Below are 19418 nucleotides of genomic sequence, written 5' to 3'. Positions count from 1 at the left end.
CTCACTGTTGTGGCCTCTCCCATTGCGGAGCACAGGCTCCGGACGCGCAGGCTCAGCGGGAATGGCTCAAGGGCCCAGCCGCTCCGCGGCATGTGGGATCTTCCCGGACTGGGGCACAAACCCATGTCCCCTGAATCAGCAGGCAGACTCTCAACCACTGCGCCACCAGGGAAGCCCCCATTTTTCTTTTTGAATCATGTGTTTGTGCCAAATGACAGCTTCCCTGAGAATGTTCTGCATTCTCAGTCCTGGACCAAATTACTAATTAAGACACATTATCTAATGTCTTCCTAAAAAAAAGTTACATGTGAGTATGCCTATATTTTCCTATTATATTGGCCTATTCTGGCCATCGATATCCCATTTTTCATTTCATATGTATCCAATCTCTCTCTTAATATTTCCTCATTTCTCATAAGGACACCTTGCTCCATTTTTAGCTTTTCTTCTCTTCCTTAATTTTGTCTTCATTCTGACAGTAAGACAGAATCCATCCTAGTCCTTTGTTGATTTACTTGAAAACTTGATCTCAGAGGCAGTGCTCCAATCTCAGGCCTTTTAAGTTCCTTTCTTATCCTTTGGGTTTGCAGTAATTTCATGAGTATTTTAACTAACTCGACTTAAGAAATTGGCATATGTTCACAATAATAAGAGCCACCATTTCTTTTTATTTGTGTTTTAGTAAAATCTAATACCTTTTCATGGGAAAGTCATGTTTGGGTTTCAGATGTAGTTTATAAATCTGTAATTAACTTGAGGTCCCATTGACCCTGATTCTCATATCTGGGGACAGCTCCATGAATCTAAGGTGAATATTTCCTGCTCCCTTTCCTGACTTTTAATCCCGATTGGAATTTGTGGTACCTAGGAGCACTAACAAGTTAAAGCTAGGAGCTCACACATAATTGGTCTGTGGCACTCCATTCAAACTAGCAGCCTTGAAAAAACTAGGACTTGTTTTGTCCAACAATGCACAAGGAAGATTGCATTCAGCGTTAGCATCTCCTGTAATACGAGGTAAAGCTACATACATACAATTAAATATCAAGATCTCATACTGCAAAGGCCACTATTGTTTGTTTAAATCTACCAGTGCGCTCGCCAGACCATTTGAATAAGGTCCAGCAGTGCACACCTCAGTTGAGGCTTTAGGTGACATATATCCCTCTCCAAAGAGAGGAAGAACCTACCCTTACGGAACTTATAGTCTAGAGAAAGAAGTTTAGTTGAGTACTCTAAGGCAGACTGACTCCTGAGAGGTAGGAAGCAAAGGGTAATTAATTAATTAAAATTTTTTTGATGAAAACATGAAGTCAAATAAAAGAATATGACTATGTTAATGAAGTCAGAGCAGGGAGAATAAAGAACAGAATGATGAAGTGTATTTTTAAGCTAGTTCAGGAAGATATATTAAGACAATTTAATCAGAGAAATAGAGTTCTGTGATAAGGCTCATATTTCCTGACACATAATAGGTAATAAACAAAAGAAAGAAAATTAATTTTTTTTGTGTGTCAATGTTTTCATTTCTAGGCCATGCCCTGTGCGATATATTTTAGGAGCTAATTAGTAACTCAATGTGCTTTTCAGAGTTAATAATAGAAGTAACAAAGTAATTAAAATTAATTAAGCATCTATCAATATTTTATTTCAGGCATTTTTTAGGATTAAACAAATAAAGATAAGAAAAAAAATATGATATTGGGAAACCAAGTAATGTAGCAAGAATAAACATCTAGAAGGTGGTAGGCCCAGAATCTGGACACATGTTCTGTGTATCACACTATGTTGAAATGCCCCTTTCTAACTTTTATATATAGAACTTTTTTTTCTAAAATTATACCTATATGTATTTTCTAATCATTCAGATACATACATATCTTACCTTTCAGAGCTGTCTTAAATTAACATGATAATAATGTGTATTGAAACGATTCAAGAGAAAAAACATAATCAGTGGCTGTGGAATACCTTTTACACCTCTGTGTTGCTCTTGTTTAATTTTGAATGTTGAACTGTTTGAGTAGCAGGAAGAAAAGGAGCTTCACTTACCTAAGAATAATTGGTATAGAGTGGTTCTTTGCTTGTGGATTCACTGGAGGCACAATCTGCTACATAACTTGAGGGGCCCAGTGCAAAAGGAAATGCAGGGCCCTGGCTGGAGGCAGGAAATAAGTTTCCTTTTCCCCAGAGCCCACCACCTTGACCCTTGCTGGTTCCCAAAACTTGCAACATCCATGAGGGATGCACTCAATCTCTGGATGGGGAATGGGTGAGAAACCCCCACCAAGTCCTCCGTGGAAGGCACCATGGAGCTGCCTGCCTGAGTTAGGGTTGACTAACAACTTGCCCAACCCCAGATGCTGCAGGACCCTCACTTAAATCTGACCCTACCCACTGCAATCCCACATTGTTTGATAGGACTCATTTACAAAACACACATTCAAAGATAAAAATTTCCAAACTATGACTGCAGAATATTAAACCCCAAGTGCAGGACGATTTTGAGTGCTAGACCCTATGCAACTTCACTGGCCCGTAAAGCCAAACCTGATGAGCAGAATTGATGGAGTTAAACACTATGCTTTTGGACAGATTATACTGCTGTCCATACTTATCCTGATTTCTGCTTATGAAAATAAGGAGAGCAAAATATTTCTCTAGTATATACCCACCTGGAGCCTCAGGCTCAGATTATAGAAGATGGACTGGAAACTTGGCTGTGAAGCTAACTGCCTAAATAGGGACATTGGGGGATATAAAAAAGTTTGACAGAAACAATGAAAGAAAATGATATTCCAGGTCAAGTAAACAGCATGATAAAAACACCAAGAAAGGAAAGTGTAAAGCATATTTTGGAAAAAAAAGAACATTGACATATATTATTGAATTAAAGAAGAAAGGTATAATAATAGTGGGAGTCAGAATGAAAAATAAGTTAGGACTCGATTGTAAATGGTTTACATTCAATTTAAAGAATATTTGAAACTCAAAAGTGATCCATTACAGGGAATTATATGGCCTGATATTGATTGGTTGATATGGATTTTAGTTTTATTGACAACATTTTTTTTGTTTTGTGCCAATCCTAGCCTATTAATAGCTAACATTGTGGCTGAACTGACCTTTATGATTTGAAGATACCCTTCAACACCACTGTCAAGAAACTTTGAAAAAAATAAAGGTTTTTACTTACAGGACCTAGAAATTACATAGCACAGCTGGAGCCACACAGCAGGGGGTTGGAAGTGAGGGGCGGGGAGAGTGAAGGAGAGTCAGAGTGAGAGCTAGTGAAAGAGTGCACTGGCCTGAGGTTCTGCTTTTATTGGGGTTGAGGGTGGCAGCCTAGGAGTTTTGTGGGCTCACTCTTTATTGCTGAATTTAAAATAAAAGTGGAAATTTAAAGTGTGGGAAAAGAAAAAACAAGTGGCCCAAATGGTCAGCTACCGAAATCAACCAGGATTTGTGAAACAAAGAAGCCTCAGTGCAGAGAGATAGCCTGGTACTTTATCTAGTCCAGTTGTTGGGGATGTATTTATTCTAGATAGCCATCTTTGGAGTGGATGCCTCTTGAAGAGGTTGCCTCAGCAATCAAAGCTTAAGCCGGGCACTTGCTTTACAAAAAAAAAAAAAAAAAGTCAGGTTTTACACTACACTAGTAATGATTTTGAGTTAACTCTGAAGGGCTACATGTCACAAAGCTCATCTGCTGAATTTCAAACTGTCAGAGATATGTGTTGGGGGGAGAAACTAGGAATTAGGGACCTGAATACTTGCATTTTGAGCGGGACGGAATCTTTAGAACATACAGGTAGAAATAAGCTCGGGGGAGGGGGAATATTTGCAGAATAAATACTCATACAGGAATCAACATAAATTACAAAAGTGGGAAAATAGAAAATGAAAGAGTGTTGAAATTAGAGAATAAAGTCAAACACATAACTGCAAACATTGAGATCATTTTGAAATTCCTGACACAGGTATTGTATAGTGAAGAAGAGAAGGGTCCCTCCATATCTCGGTCTTGAGGAGCAAATGCTGAAGGCAAAGTCAAGGTAGACCAGTAGAAAAAAATAGATGATTTTAAGTAAGACTGTTTTAATAATTTGGCAAAGCAGAAGCCACAGACAAGCTGTATGTAAGTAATTGTGAGTTAGCTAAGAACACACAGGGGAATAGACACACATAGTACAGAGAGTAGATTTTTTTAAACTGATCTTATCACCATTATGTTTAATGTGTTCATTCAAAATTAGAGCTGGCAAGCAACTTCCACAATAGGAAAATCACCTCCTGAATGGGGTATTGCATTCCTCCAGTGTGGTAGAACTTTCAATACATCTTCACTGTAGTCCTGAAATATAATCAGACCAGAGTTAAGTAAGATACTAAAGTTTCTCTCCAGATGCAACAATTTCTACCAAAAGAATAAGCACAAATTCCTCTACTGAAGTTGTAAATTCCAAACCCGCAACCTTAGGAATTTGAGTGATTAAAACTATAAAATGAACTAGTCTCATATATCCCCTTTCATGTGTCCTCCAAAATTCATATGTTGAAATCCCAACCCCCAGTACCTCAGAATGTGATTTGGAGATAGGGAACATTAAATAGGTGATTATAGTTATATGAGGTCGTTAAGGTGGCCCCAATCCAATATGACTGATGTTCCTGTAAGAAGAGATTAGGACACAGACACACAGAGGAAAGGAAGGAAGAGGGAGAAGGATATCTACAAGCCAAAGAGAGGTGGCTTAGAAGAAGTCAACTCTGCAAACACCTTGCTTTCAGACTTCTAACTTCCAGAACCGTAAAAAAATGAATTTATATTGTCTAGGCTACCCAGTCAGTGGTATTTTATTATGGAAGCCCTAGAAAACAAATATACCCCTCCTGTGTAAATTCTAAGAAAGATTTATCAACTATATCTAGAAAAAGTTAAAGAGGGTCCAATTGATATTTGGTTATGCCAGGTTTAGAAAAATACATGTTTTGAATATACTTACTTGCATTCAAATATGTATAAATGGGGGGAATGCCATAAAAGAGAAGTTTATGAAGAGATAAGCAGAACATATAGTTGATGGCCATACTTTTTTTTAAGATCAATTCATTAATTAAATTAGAGGCAACAACTAAAAACACTTTCCTTGAAAATTAAACATCCCTTTATGAAATAAATATATTTCAGATGACTCCAAACCTTCAGCAGTCGGTAGATATCCTTTATGTCTAAATAAGAAAACTATAACTATAATCAAATGAACTTTGAGATTTTCCAACTCTTTAATATTAGTTTGAACTTTAGGAGTATTCAGTATTAATAGGATGTATTTTAATGGTTAGTTCATTTTTAAAATTCTTTCACAGCTGCTGCCCACTTTAAATTTCATTTTAAAATTTTCTTCTCTGTCCTCCTTACTATTTCCTGACTAACTCTTCATTTATTCTCCATAAATACCATTAAAACAAGAATAGTGGTGAAAATGGTTTTCATTGCAGGTATGGGACAGCAGATAACAGTAGATGTGGCAAGAAAAAAAACTTACATACTAAACATGACTGTCTTAAAATTAGATGTTCATTACACATAAAGGGTAATTTATTCCTGGTCTTCTTATGCCCTTTTTTGCTATCTTACCCTTGCCATTTAGGATAACTTTCTTTAGCACCAACTGCCAGCTTCCCTTCCTTCCTCTCATAAAAAAAAAAGTTTCCTCTTTACTTTCTATGTAGAGAAATTGACTTTTTTCTAATGTAAATGTCTCCTATCTGGGCTATGCTTAGAAGACCTCATCTTTCATGCTCATTTATCCCATTATTCCATTTCAAGGTAATTTGTCTAAGACAAAGAAAGCATTTCTTCCTAAGAGGACGTTTCTTTTCCTGCTAATTCAACTGAATCATTTGGCAGGCGTCTTTTTTCTTGATCACAAGAAAATCACTTACAAGCAACGATTAATGAGAAGCTAAGACAGCAATTTGAAATTAACAGGAGACTGACAAAGAAAGCAAAAGAATTTAAACCACAAAAACCCACAATCCTATACTACAATATAAAGTCCTTAGAAGTAGTAAATAGCAGAAAGTATAACAATAATGGGGTAACTGACTTGCATACAAAAATTCTATTAAAATTCTGAAGGAAAGAATAAATGAATAGAATGAATGAAAAGAACATAATTGATAAACAAAAAATACAGTGGCTTAAGGCTTCATACACTTCACCCATGTGCGGTTCATGATAGGGCTCCTGATGCGTGGGAGACTTTTCACATGGTCATAGTCTTGATTACCTTTTTTTGCTTCACTCCCATGATGTGATTAAGGGAATCCCACTCATTAAGAGCTGTTCTCCTTGGTCCGCTATATAATCCTTGGGGGATTGAAGAACAGGAGAAGAAGAATCATGCCACACTGATTGTTACCTACACCTCACAATAACTCTGACATTACTTTTGCACCATTTTTCTGCCCAGTAGCAGCAGCAGCATGCAGTGATCTTCCCATGGCAATGTGCTAGAGAGAAAAGCTGTCCCATTCTTTGACCTATTCTCTGACCATGATGGTGAACGTCTGCTACCAGAGGTTGCTGCTTTCCCTCAGTCTTAGGCCACTCTCTTTACCTATTTTGAGTTCTTTATCAGCTTTTATTTGACTTTCATTCATTCAGTCATTCACTTATATCTCCAGATGTGAGCTTGAACTGGGAGTCAGCAGTTGAGATTAGTCTCCATCTTTCCATTTTGTCTGGTTTCACACATATTTCAAGTTGAATAAATAAGGTTATTTGGGGGCAAAGCAAGAAATGAAACTAGAAGATCAAAATATGCATAGGCACAGTTTATAACTAGATGTAAGGAGAACATCGTTATATCTAGTTATAAAGGTCAAATATAGTCAGAGATAGAAATGCCCTACACTGAAATGTAGTAATCCATATCCCTTGACATGCTCACATAGATGTTCCAAGGAATACTTAAGAGACATATTTTAGAGATGATTCATGTTGAAAATGTCTCAAGGATTCTGTTATTCTAGATATATCATTAGATTTCCAAACATATTACGTGGTATTTAATCTTGGTATCGATAAAATCACACCTTTACCTTTTTCTCTACAAAATGTATTTCCAGTGTTTATGTATGTTTTTGATTTAACCTTCTTTATCCCAAGTTGAGTCACACAATTCAGTGTTCTGTCACTTTTACTCTCGCTACACAGCATGAGATTTCTTTCTTTTATTATTGCTAACTATAAGAATTGCAAGTGTAATTACCATGGCAACTATTTCCTTTCGCCTGCAAGAACTTAGGAAATGTAAAAAATGTAGCACATATTATAACTGTTTGAAAACCATAAAATTAATTCTTGAACAGATTAAGCACCTTGAGATTTCCTATTATTTTTCTCTTCTACTACCTCAGTCTGTTAAGAAAACTAGGAGTCACTTTCCAGATATACTCCTCTTATACTTACCCATAGTAATATTTTTCATTCATAACATATTGTACTTTGTTTCCACAGGTAATTTTATTTTTATAATGCATTATAAATGCATTATAGGCTCCAGATTAGGCTGAGTGCAGGAGTTCTGTTTGAATCATTTAACAAGGAGAGACTTGAAATGGAAGCTATGCTTTCCTAGAATTTATTAGATTTCTCCAGATGCTACATTGAATGATGATCAAAACCCAGAATTCTTCCATCTGGTCTATTTACTAATGAATTATTGTCCAATGAATAAATAAAATTGATCTGGCAAACATGATGTAAAAATACTAAAATAACGAAAGAAGACCATGGGAGATAGAAGGCAGATAGGCAGGTAGGTAGGTAGGTAGGTAGGTCAGTAGATAGATAGATAGATAGATAGACAGATGGATAGATAGACAGATGGATATTCCTCATTAGTGATCTTTTGAGCAATTTGTTGTAACAATTATCTCTCCCCTCTCATTTTTACAGAGAATGATCCAGATTTTACCAAGTTATTCCTTCACTACTTGACAAAGATATATATTGCAAAGGGAATTTGAATAACACCTTTTTCAGAATTGCATTCATATTTTCCCTGAACTATCATTTTTTTGAAGAGGCCAAATTTTGTGTAAAAAAATAATGCATATCCACAAAACTTTCATGTAAGTTTTGGATACTTATGGGCTTTAGGTTAATACCTGCTTCCCTGTAGGTAAACTTTTTTGTATACTTCATGAAGAAACTTTAGAGAACTTTACTGTGTAAACCCACAGAGTAATGGTTTTGGGGTTTTGCCACCTCTTGTGTGAGACTGACCCCTAAGACTGTATTAATAATGCTTTATTCTCTTAACCGTCCTTCATTTCCCTCCTTTTCAAAATCAGTTAGCTTCACATGGACCCCATTTTTGTCACTTATGTGGTTTCATCAGGTTTCAAGTACCATTACAAGATGACAGTCACCTTTTCTACAGGAATAAGTTAAATTCCTTTAACCTGAAGTACCAAAATTCAATAATAAGTGACTTTTCATCAAACCTTTGCGACAGTGTCTGGCATGAAACATGTTTTGAGAAAAAGGATATAACTATTTAACATCTTGTAGTACTTGGAAAACCTAGATTATCAAAGTTATATAGAAACTTAAAACAAAAGAAAAATAATTGAAGCAACTTTCAACTTTATAAAAGCAAAAAAATGCAGAAGAAATGCGTGTTCCCTTATTCGGCAAACACAATAAGGAAAAAATGCAAAATCCAGTCTATTAGTGTCTATTAGTTGTATGTAGGGGTGTGTATGTGCATTTATGGATAGTTTTGGCATTAACTCTCAGTCCATCAGTGCCTGTATACAAAAGAAACCCTTATGTAGGAGAGTTAGAAAACATTCTGTCTTTATCATTAGCGGATAGTCTTATTGTTGTCCTTTCATCTTATGTGACCCTATGTGACAAACATATCCCTGTTCTGCATTGTTTCTGTTTCACTAAGAGCTGTCCTATTCTTGATAGTCTTAGAGGCAATATTAACAAGGTTCCAAGGCTACATCCAAGGCTATAATCCCTCAAAGATGTCATTTTATTTTACATGACATGATATAACGAGTGGATACCAACATAGCTGTTTTTTAGGTTTACACTTTGTTTTATTAATTATTGTTGCATAGATCTGTTTGGTAACTCCAGGAGTTTGAATTCTCTTATGTTGACTTTAAATGGCTTTGGAAATTTTTGAAGGCTTATAAATACTTCCTGCTTTCTAGTCACTTGCATATTCCTCCAGCAGATATAGTTTATTATCTTTAGCCAGAAATCTCAATGCATGGCTTTAGCTAAATTTTCCTTATAAAAGAATATCACATAAGATATATGATTTATATAGTGAGTTTTGCAGATATGTTTGATTTTTGGTCAGATAATGAATACCTATGATTTAAGCTCTGACTGGAGCTTATTACTCTACTAGCCATCTATTTGTAATTTATTCTTTTTATTGTATACTTATAAAAACATCCTCCCAAATTCACTGAATAAGGATTAAAAATAGCTGTCTGAATGTGTTGTTTATTGCTAGTAAATGACATAGTTAACATTTATTTTGTAAAAAACAGAATAAGTAATGGTAGAAAATTCAGGCTTTAAGTATGACATATTTTTTGAACGTTATCTGTTTGAATCTAGCAAAGTACTCTAAAGTTCAGATGAAATTTCAGTATGACCATTCACAAAGTTGAATAATTATTATTATAATTTATTTAATGGGTGATTATGAAGATTAAGTAAAGCATTTATATTATATTTTGAATGGTGGTTGGTTCTGAGAAAGAAGTATTGTTTGTTATTGTCATTGTCTTTTGTTTTATTGTTGGTAATGTTTTTCTCTATTCTTCTCAGATAATCCCTTGATTTTAGCCATAATAGAACTTAAATTGTTACCTAATTTCTTCCACCAAATTAAATTCGGTATAGACTTAAAGTTAAAAATGTAAAATTATAAAACTGTGAATAAAATAGAAAATGATGTAGGTGAGTAATGATATAATATCAGGTATAGGGTAGTATATTGAAATTAACAATACACTTTTTTTGTCAATCATTTCCTCTCCATTCCTATACTACATCTTCATAAAGGAACCAAATTCTATCTCACAGGAATTTAGTATTTAGATTAAGAGACTCAAGATAGTCTATGTTGGACACTTGTACATGGAAATTATTTAAAATCATAATTAGCAAAGCTTTGTTATTTCAGTATACTTTCAGAAACAGACCAAACTCATCTACTCCAAAGAAGAGAGTGAAATAAAGGATAAGCTCAGATACTAAGTGGAGATGAAAGTCTGTATAGCGCTAGATTGATGCATACCCTCAGTTCCCAACATTCTATTTCCTGATTCAGAGACTCATAGATTCTTGCTACGTTTCTTTCCTTGTGTTCTGAGAGAGATCTCTAAATCCTTCCAATAATTCTTATTTTTATTGACATAAAGTAATTTGAATATATGTCTATTTTAAAATATTTCTTGACAAAGATAGACTAGCCTTTCTTAAAATACCTCTAAAGGAAATGTTTAACTGATCAACAGATTCAGCTGCATTAAAATTATGAAATTTTCACATGAGAAATATACTAATTTTATTTCATTAGAATCTTGTCAATTGCTCAAACTGAATTTTGGAGATAAAGGATTTTCATCCGAAGAGAATGGATTTTCCTGCTTTTAATAATCCTGGAAAATAGGACAGAATATGAGGCAAACATTTGAATGACAAGAATAGACATTTTCTCCTATACCAAGTTCAGGTTTTATGGAAGTATAAAGTCATAAGCATTTCCAAAGGGGAGAGAGTGAAATGTTCGTGAATACATATATCAAAATAGAAATTAGAAATTAGTTGTACTACTGTCCTTTTCTTTCCTTTAGTATCACTGGCAAAAGCAATTTCTGGCAGTATCACCAAATCAATAAATCAGAAAAAGCATCCTATTTAAAAAAAAAATGCTAAATTTGAGTTAGTGTTGAAGGAGTAGCCCAGCAGAGTTTAAGATGCCATCTTCCCGGTGAGAACCATAAGGAACCATGCCATTTCTTCAAGATAGGAATAGAGCAGGGGAGATAGCAGGGGTCACCAGCAGAGAGTTACTGAGCTTGCAAAGTGAATTTCTTTATGGGGACAGTCAACAGTAATGATGGTGTCATGGCCAGAGGAGAGGTGGAAAAATTTTTTTTCAAGAGTACATTTTTCAGAATTAATGTATTCTACCACCAAACTTTCCTCTTCCACAGGATTATGACCAGCAAGCATTACATGCATAGATCACTAGTTATGGAAAACAAGTATCAATTTTAATTAATTTTGGCAAGAATTTTATGAAAAAATGTGGATAGAGAACATGACAAAGGCTGATGTCAAAAGAGAAGCTTCCTTCTTTTTACCTCAAACCTAAACTTCACAACCCCTTTCTACCCAAGCTTTGTGTTCACTTAACCACTAGCCTCTTTCTGCAGCAGTTTAAGATTGAGTCATCTTCCAAGGGAATTGATTCTCATTAAGCAACTCCATAGTTACAGAGCAGCAATATTATATTTACAAGAAACAGAGATATATAAGCAGATGTTCAATAGTGCAGCATTTATTCTGTAAGTATGATTCAGTTACAATTTTCACATTCCCTAAGCCTTCAGAATTTACAAAGTGTGTTCTATGCTCTTACTCACAATTTTTATCCTCCTTCATATTTTTCATAAACCAGGCCTTCGTTAAACTTCACTGCTCCAAAAACAACTAGAATCTTTTTTTTCCTGTTTGCATGTTGCAGCCCTAAATAACAGACCCCTAGCATTTCATGAGAGAAAGAATAAAGGGGAAAAAAATCTAGAAAATTAATTTAAATTTATCAATACCTAATACTTCAAAAGGAATCTGACACAATAGACCTGCTGTACCTTTTCTACTCCTTAATGCCTGAAGCCAATTGTGACATGTGATTTGAGATACAACTAACTTGGCCCTAGAAAATGCCTGGATTCTCAAAATAAGACTTTGAAATTTCTGGGGAAAAAAAAGTCCCTCTTTATTCTAATTTCTTCAGGAGAGAATTTCTTTATCTCAGGAAAGTAAACTATGGATTGCTATCCATAAATAGATCTTTGCCCTTTGACCTTTCAGATAAGCACATTTTGATTCCCACTGTGAATTCCTATTCTTTTTGACCCCAGGTGTGATCCTGTGACTGAACACAGCAGTCAAAATTATGTTAATCTTAACTGTGTATATAAGCAAGGAGAGAAAATTATTCAAATAACTGTACAAAATTTGATTAACAGAGTCCTTAATCTTCCCATGTGACATTTAGGTACCAAATATTAAAAATATTGCATATACTTATTGGACTTTAGCCATAGCACACCCGTGTTAAGGGTACAGGGTGTTCTGCTTATTCTCTCTTCTCTTTAGGATTTGTTGAACGTATAGTATACACACACACACACACACACGCACACACACACAAACACACACAGTTGTTGTGAGTTTATGCACATATATATATATGTGTGTGTGTTTAATTTGAGCAATCTTCCTGTATCACCAGTGAGACACTCTGGCAGAACCTGCAGTGAGAAATACATCTTGTACCATAGACTAAAATAGGACAACCTCAAGTTTTCCTGAGCCAAAATTGTTGCCATCAGAACGTAGTGTTAAAGAAGTGTAACATATTACTAAAAGTCAGAGAAAGGCCTAGTTTTTTGTTGGGTTTTGTTTTTAGTTACTAATTGTCAGAATTAACTATATATTTTACCAGCTTTCTTTCTCATTTCTTATTTTCATAATTCTTCATTGATTAATTTATTGTTGTGCAAAAATACATTTAATAGTATTTCACTCTTAGAAGGTCATTGTGTGGTAAACTTTGCTTGCATTTCTGAAAATGTTTTTATTCTACCTTCCCTGTATATGCTACTTTGGTTGAGTATAAAAGTCTAGGTTCTGACTATTTTGGTTAATATTTCTTCATTGACCGCTGTGATTCCCCTAGATGATAAGTCTGATGTCAATTAGTTTTTTATTCCTTTGTAGATACTCCTGTGATGCTATTGTGTTTGTTATGATTGGAGCTGTTTATTCTCTCTGGAAACTTTTTATATTGCGTTCTGTCCTTTTTACTTTCTTTTTATAACTTACCGTGATATTCCTTAAATTGTGTACTTTTATATGAAATATATCATAAAGACAAATATATGAAACATATATGTGATGCATAAGGGATAAGAATAAAATAAAGACCCATGAACTTGCCAATCAGCTTCAGCAGAACTTTCCCGTCCTCATGGAGTCCCTGGTGGCCTTTTCCTGACTACAACCCACCCTTCTCCCTCTCAGAGGCCTGCTAGCCTCAATTTTGTTTTATTTCTTTTACTTGTGCTTTCTTTAGCATTTCATCACATGTGTGAATTCCTAAAAATTATATTTTAAGGTGGGTGTTTTTGCCATTTAAATATATGATATCATTCTGTAATTTATTGGACTTTCATATTTCTTTCTCTTAAATTGCCTCTCTAAGCATGTGTCCATTTATCTTCTGGATACTTTGTGATTTTATCCTAAATTTTGCAGTCATATATGTTGAAAATACCATTGATTAGCTTATGTCACTGTCATATGACACTGCCATAATTATGGCATCTTTAAAAATAATACTTGTTAGTTATCTGGCTGATAAGTCTTGTTCTTTAGGAGTTCCTTGACTATTTTTGGCCCTTTGTTCAACCACTTAAATATTGTACTCTGTTAATTTTGACCAAATCCTATTGGGATATTGACTGAAATTAAGTTGAATTTATATTTCATTTTTGATAAATGTGTGGCATCTTGTGTTTTCTAATTTATGTGTTCTCTTGATTATCTCCTTTAATATGTCAGTAAATTTTATGTATAGCAAACATATATACTGCATATAAAATATACAAATTTTGTTATGGATAAATATTATAAATATATATACATTTTTTTCTGTAAAAATGTTGCCCACAATTTCTTAGATTTTACCTCTTAAGTACGTTAGAATTTTTTGTGCTATGTTAAGTGATGTATTTTAATTAGATATTCAAAATGCTTATAACTGTAATATGAAAGTGTAATTAAATTTCCAATATAAATTTTGTATACAGACATTCTACTATGTTCCATTATGAATTTTAACAGTATGCTTGTAAATTATTTTCTCTACATCATCTGTAAAAATAAAGGATCTGACTTGACTTTTCCTATCCCCTTATCTATTTTCTTTACTTGACTTATTGCACCGGTCAGTTACTTAAGCAAAATTTGAAATAACTCCAGTAAGAATGGATGCCTTTTATTTGTTTCTGGTCATAAAATAAGCACTTTAAATGTTGCATATTATGTGTAATGTTTGCTTTAAGTTTTATAATAGTTAAGGATTATCAGTTAACATTCCATTTTCTGCTTGTTGGGGTAAGATTTTTTTTAAATAATCTTTTTTGTGTGTAACTTTTGGGATGATTACTTATTTTGTCATATACAAGTTAATTTATGTTATTTTATTTTATTTCATCTTTATTGGAGTATAATTGCTTTACAATGTTGTGTTAGTTTCTGCTGTACAACAAAGTGAATCAGCTATATGTGTACGTATATCCCCATATCCCCTTCCTCTTGAGCCTCCCTCCCACCCTCCCTATCCCACCCCTCTAGGCTGTCACAGCATCGAGCTGATCTTCCTGTGCTATGCAGCAGCTTCCCACTAGCCATCCATTTTACGTTTGGTAGTGTATATATGTCAGTGCTACTCAAAAATAATACATTCCTGGGGATTCGCTGGTGGCCCAGTGGTTAGGATGTGACATTTTTCAGTGCCCTGGGCCCAGGTTTGATCTCTGGTCAGGGAACTAAGATCCCGCAAGCCGCGCAGCATGGCCAAAAACAAAGAAACAACCAAAAACATACATTCCTGCAATAAGTTCAAATTGTTCAAGATGTATTATCACCTTTATTTATTCTTGATTTGGTTTAAGTGTATTTGTTTTAAGATATTTGTACCTATGTTTACGTGTGAGAATTGTTTGTAATTAATTTCGATTTAAGATTGTCTAAAAGAGTTGATACCAACGTTATGAGATTTGGTTAAAGTGATGTGAATGTGTTTGTTCTCTTTCCATTCTTTGTCATAGTTGCATTAAATTTGATTTTATTTTTCCCTCAATTGTTAGTAGGTAAAAACTTCTTGCACCTGCTTGGACCGGATCTTTTTTGTGGGATGACTTTTAAAAACCATTTTGGCTTTTGTAATGGACACAGTAATATTTAGGTTTTTGGTATTGAGTCAGCTTTGAAAAATAGTATGCTTTCTTGAAAGTGTAAGTTTTCAGATTTATTAAGATAAAGATTCCACTTTTCTGGGCTTCCCTGGTGGCGCAGTGGTTGAGGGTCCGCCTGCCGATGCGGGGGACATGGGTTCGTGCCCCGATCCGGGAAGATCCCACGTGCTGCGGAGCGGCTGGGCCCGTGAGCCATGGCCGCTGAGCCTGCGTGTCCGGAGCCTGTTGCTCCACAACGGGAGAGGCCACAACAGTGAGAGGCCCGCGTACCGCAAAAAAAAAAAAAAAGATTCCACTTTTCTATCTGTTATTTTCTAAATGTTGCTGTCCTCTGTTTTCATACATGTTTTACTTTCCTGATCTGGTCTTTTTTTTTTTTTTTTTTTTTTTGCGGTACGCGGGCCTCTCACTGCTGTGGCCTCTCCCGTTGTGGAGCAACAGGCTCCGGACACGCAGGCTCAGCGGCCATGGCTCACGGGCCCAGCCGCTCCGCGGCACGCGGAATCTTCCCAAACCGGGGCACGGACCCGTGTCCCCTGCATCGAGCGGCGGACTCTGAACCACTGTGCCACCAGGGAAGCCCCTGGTCTATTTTTTGCCTTCTCTCTTACTTCTTAATTTAATGTTTAAATTTGAAAGGCTATGAATTAGTTGTTTTTCCAAAAAGCTCACTTTTGTTGCTACATTGATCTTCCCTTTTTGTTCATTTCCTATTTTTATAATTTTCCCTTTTCTCTTTTGATATTTAATTTCATTCTACTTTAGTTTTTCTAATTTAAGGTCCATTATACAAAGTTCTCTACTGTAATTTTAATTAGATACACAGATTTTATTATACTACAGTTTTGTTATTACTTTTTTTTTTCTTTTGAGGTACGCGGGCCTCTCACCTTTGTGGCCTCTCCCGTTGCGGAGCACAGGCTCCAGACGCGTAGGCTCAGTGGCCATGGCTCACGGGCCTTGCCGCTCCGCGGCATGTGGGATCTTCCCGGACCAGGGCACGAACCCGTGTTCCCTGCACCGGCAGGCAGACTCTCAACCACTGCGCCACCAGGGAAGCCCTGTTAATACTTTTTATTTCTGATTTTATTAAAGCCGTTTCATTCCTTGAGTTACTTAGGAATGTTCATTAATTTCCAAATAATTGAAATGTTGGAATGTTCCTAAATTTTGTGCGTTCTTAATTTTTAAATTTATTAATTTGTGAACAGTGATTTTTGACACCTTAGAGCCTCAAATGAGATAAATTTTTATGAGTGGACCTTGCATGCTGGGGAAATGGTATATATTTTCTTTGTTATTAACTGCAAAGTTACATATTTGTCCAGTATATTCAGGTGTTAAGTTTTCAAAATTCTTACTGATGTTTAATGTCTGTCACTAACAGAGAGAGATGAGTTAACTTCTCCCAATAATAGATCTGTCTCCATTTAATTGTTCAAGTTCTGCTTTATAGCTTTGAGATGATAGTATTGGGTGCGTAAAAGATTAGAATCATATTTTCCAGGTGAACTGAAACACATGTTATTGGGTTGGTAGTGACTCTCATTTCAAAGCTTTTATTTTCTCAATTAGTGATTCTTCTGAGTTATTTTAAAATATGAATACCAGTGATCTTTTGGTATTACCCTACAGTTTTTTGTTTGTTTGTTTTGCGGTACGCGGGCCTCTCACTGTTGTGGCCTCTCCCGTTGCGGAGCACAGGCTCCAGACGCACAGGCTCAGCAGCCATGGCTCACGGGCCTATCCGCTCTGCAGCATGTGGGATCTTCCTGGACCGGGGCATGAACCCGTGTCCCCTGCATCGGCAGGCGGACTCTCAACCACTGCACCACCAGGGAAGCCCTACCCTACAGGTTTTTTAATCTGTTGTTGTTGTATGATTAGTTTATATTGATACTGAAAATACCTGTAATAAGATGCTTATTGTTTAGTGTGAAATGTAATATTTATATTATTATGTAGATATACTGTATCTGTCTTTTATTATTTTTGGAATATTTCTTTACATCAAACTACACTTGACAGTAGTAGGGGAAAACAATGCACTACTGGGATTCAGATGTGTCTCTCTTGTTCTCTGAGAATTCAGGGTCCTAATTTTGCTAGATAGAGCAAACTACCCAAAGGCATTGCCCTGTCTTTGCCAACAGGTAACAATTGTTATAAATATCGAGAAAAAAATGGGGATTGGAGAGAGAGAGATAGGCAGACAGACAGAAAGACACACACACACAAATTTAAAAGTTTGTCAAAATTCCCAGTTTGTCACTTAAACTGAATTTTCCTTACACAAACAGGGGTCTTGAGAATAACAACTATATTACAAAACACATGTGACTAAATTTGCCACATCATGGACTTCTAAAGAAGTAAAGGGATAGTACTTAAACAATTATTATTCTGAGTAGTTACATCTTATTTTGGAGGGAGAGGTTATCTAATCTGTAAGTGCTTACTAGAAATTTCTCTAGAAAAACCTTTACCTTTGCCAGGTTTTACCCCCAGATTCAGTGATTGCTATCTACTTTTTACATTAACAATACTTGATACCTCATGGAAATGAGATTGGATAAGTATATATCAAGTACTGATATATATTTTAAATATATATGTAATAGTATTTTTAATTTCAACATTTTTATTTTATTATTATTGATATTTCTGATATGGAATGTGGACCATAGATTTCTTAAATTTTTTCTACTATTCAGGTAATAAATAAAGGAAAAAAATGGGCTCTTCAACCAACAATATTATCATGCTTATTCACACTTTCAAAATGTGAAATGACATTTTTCAAATGTAATGATATAAACTTTTTAATGATTCACATTAAGTTCAATTTGAATATACGTAGAAAAAATATTTTGTTATTTTATCACCAACTGTAATCTTTTGACAGTTTAATACTTACTGAATAGTATAGTAATATAAGGTATGGAATATTAAAGTTAAGACTAACAGTCAAGTCTAAGTAATATCTGTTTATTCTCTGCATGACCTAAGTCCTACCAGGAAGCACAAATAAAGTTTAATTTGTACTTGGGTGGATGGGGGGATTCGTGCATTTATTTTTTTAGGAAGTGTGATTTTATATACAATTCAAGAATGGCTGAAAGTATGAGTCAGTCCTTTTCCATTAGTGAAGGATAAATTCTGACAATTGCCTAGTAATAAAATGTAGCTTTAGTAATATCCTTGATGCTTCTATTTACTCTAGAATACACAGGAAGATATTTATAGGGAAAATGATGTGAATACCTCCTACTATAAATAGTTATATAAATTAATTACAATCATAATGGAAAATATATTAACATTTTCCATGTAAGTTCACTATTTTAAATTCACTTTTGTACAGCTATAATAAGAAATGTTCCTTAATCTATAAAACTGAACTTGTGATCATTTAAAGGGATTTTAACTTGTTACAAAAGTAAATGCATAGTTCACAAAGATTGGATGGAGGATGTTTTGATGAGATTTGAATGCCCAGCAGACAAGCATCACATATGAGCTAAGTGATGGTCTCACATACATCATCCCGCCATTAAACATTATTAAAATTCAGCAAAATTAAAATTCAGTACATACCATAGACCTTGAATAATAAAACCTTGAAAAGTCTTCATTGCCAAAGTTCTGTTGTACTTCTAGTAGGACCTTTATAAATTTCCTTTTTCTGTGTGTCTTTCCTCCTTGGTTTTCTCATGCTCATGTTCTTAATTATCTCTATGGTGTTTAGCATAGTCTTTTCTTAGAACATTCTGTAAATGATAAAATAGTGTAGAAACATGATTAATATTTGTGGCTGGGGCTAACCTCATAGCCAGTGTGAATGGAAGAAGAATTTACATTTCCAAAACTACACCTGTATTTCCAAATTTAGAACTTATACCTGGGGTGTTTACTATTACTTCACTCTTCCTAAATATTGTCTCTACTTTCAAATGTTCTTGATCATAGCAGTGTTTATTTAATACAAACTTCATTTCAATTTATTGAAAAGGAAATAAATTACTGACGGTAGGACTTAAAATTCAAAACCCATTGTATTCCAATAATTATTCTCTATTAAAAAAATATGACAT

At 34.9% G+C, this 19418-nt stretch overlaps 1 long non-coding RNA gene across 1 annotated transcript; it reads right to left on the bottom strand.

Moving 5' to 3' along the window:
* Positions 1–4239: 4239 nt before the first annotated feature.
* LOC141278897 (uncharacterized) lies at positions 4240–19011 on the bottom strand. The gene is made up of 3 exons (XR_012332298.1): positions 18922–19011; positions 6297–6376; positions 4240–4354 (listed from the first exon to the last, which is right to left on the bottom strand). It is a non-coding gene; the product is annotated as an uncharacterized lncRNA (long non-coding RNA).
* Positions 19012–19418: the final 407 nt, after the last annotated feature.

This window comes from Tursiops truncatus, chromosome 6 (assembly GCF_011762595.2).
Source record: "Tursiops truncatus isolate mTurTru1 chromosome 6, mTurTru1.mat.Y, whole genome shotgun sequence".
Lineage (NCBI taxonomy): Eukaryota > Metazoa > Chordata > Mammalia > Artiodactyla > Delphinidae > Tursiops > Tursiops truncatus.
Note: the sequence above shows the minus strand (reverse complement) of the source record. Positions and strands in the feature narration are given on the sequence as shown.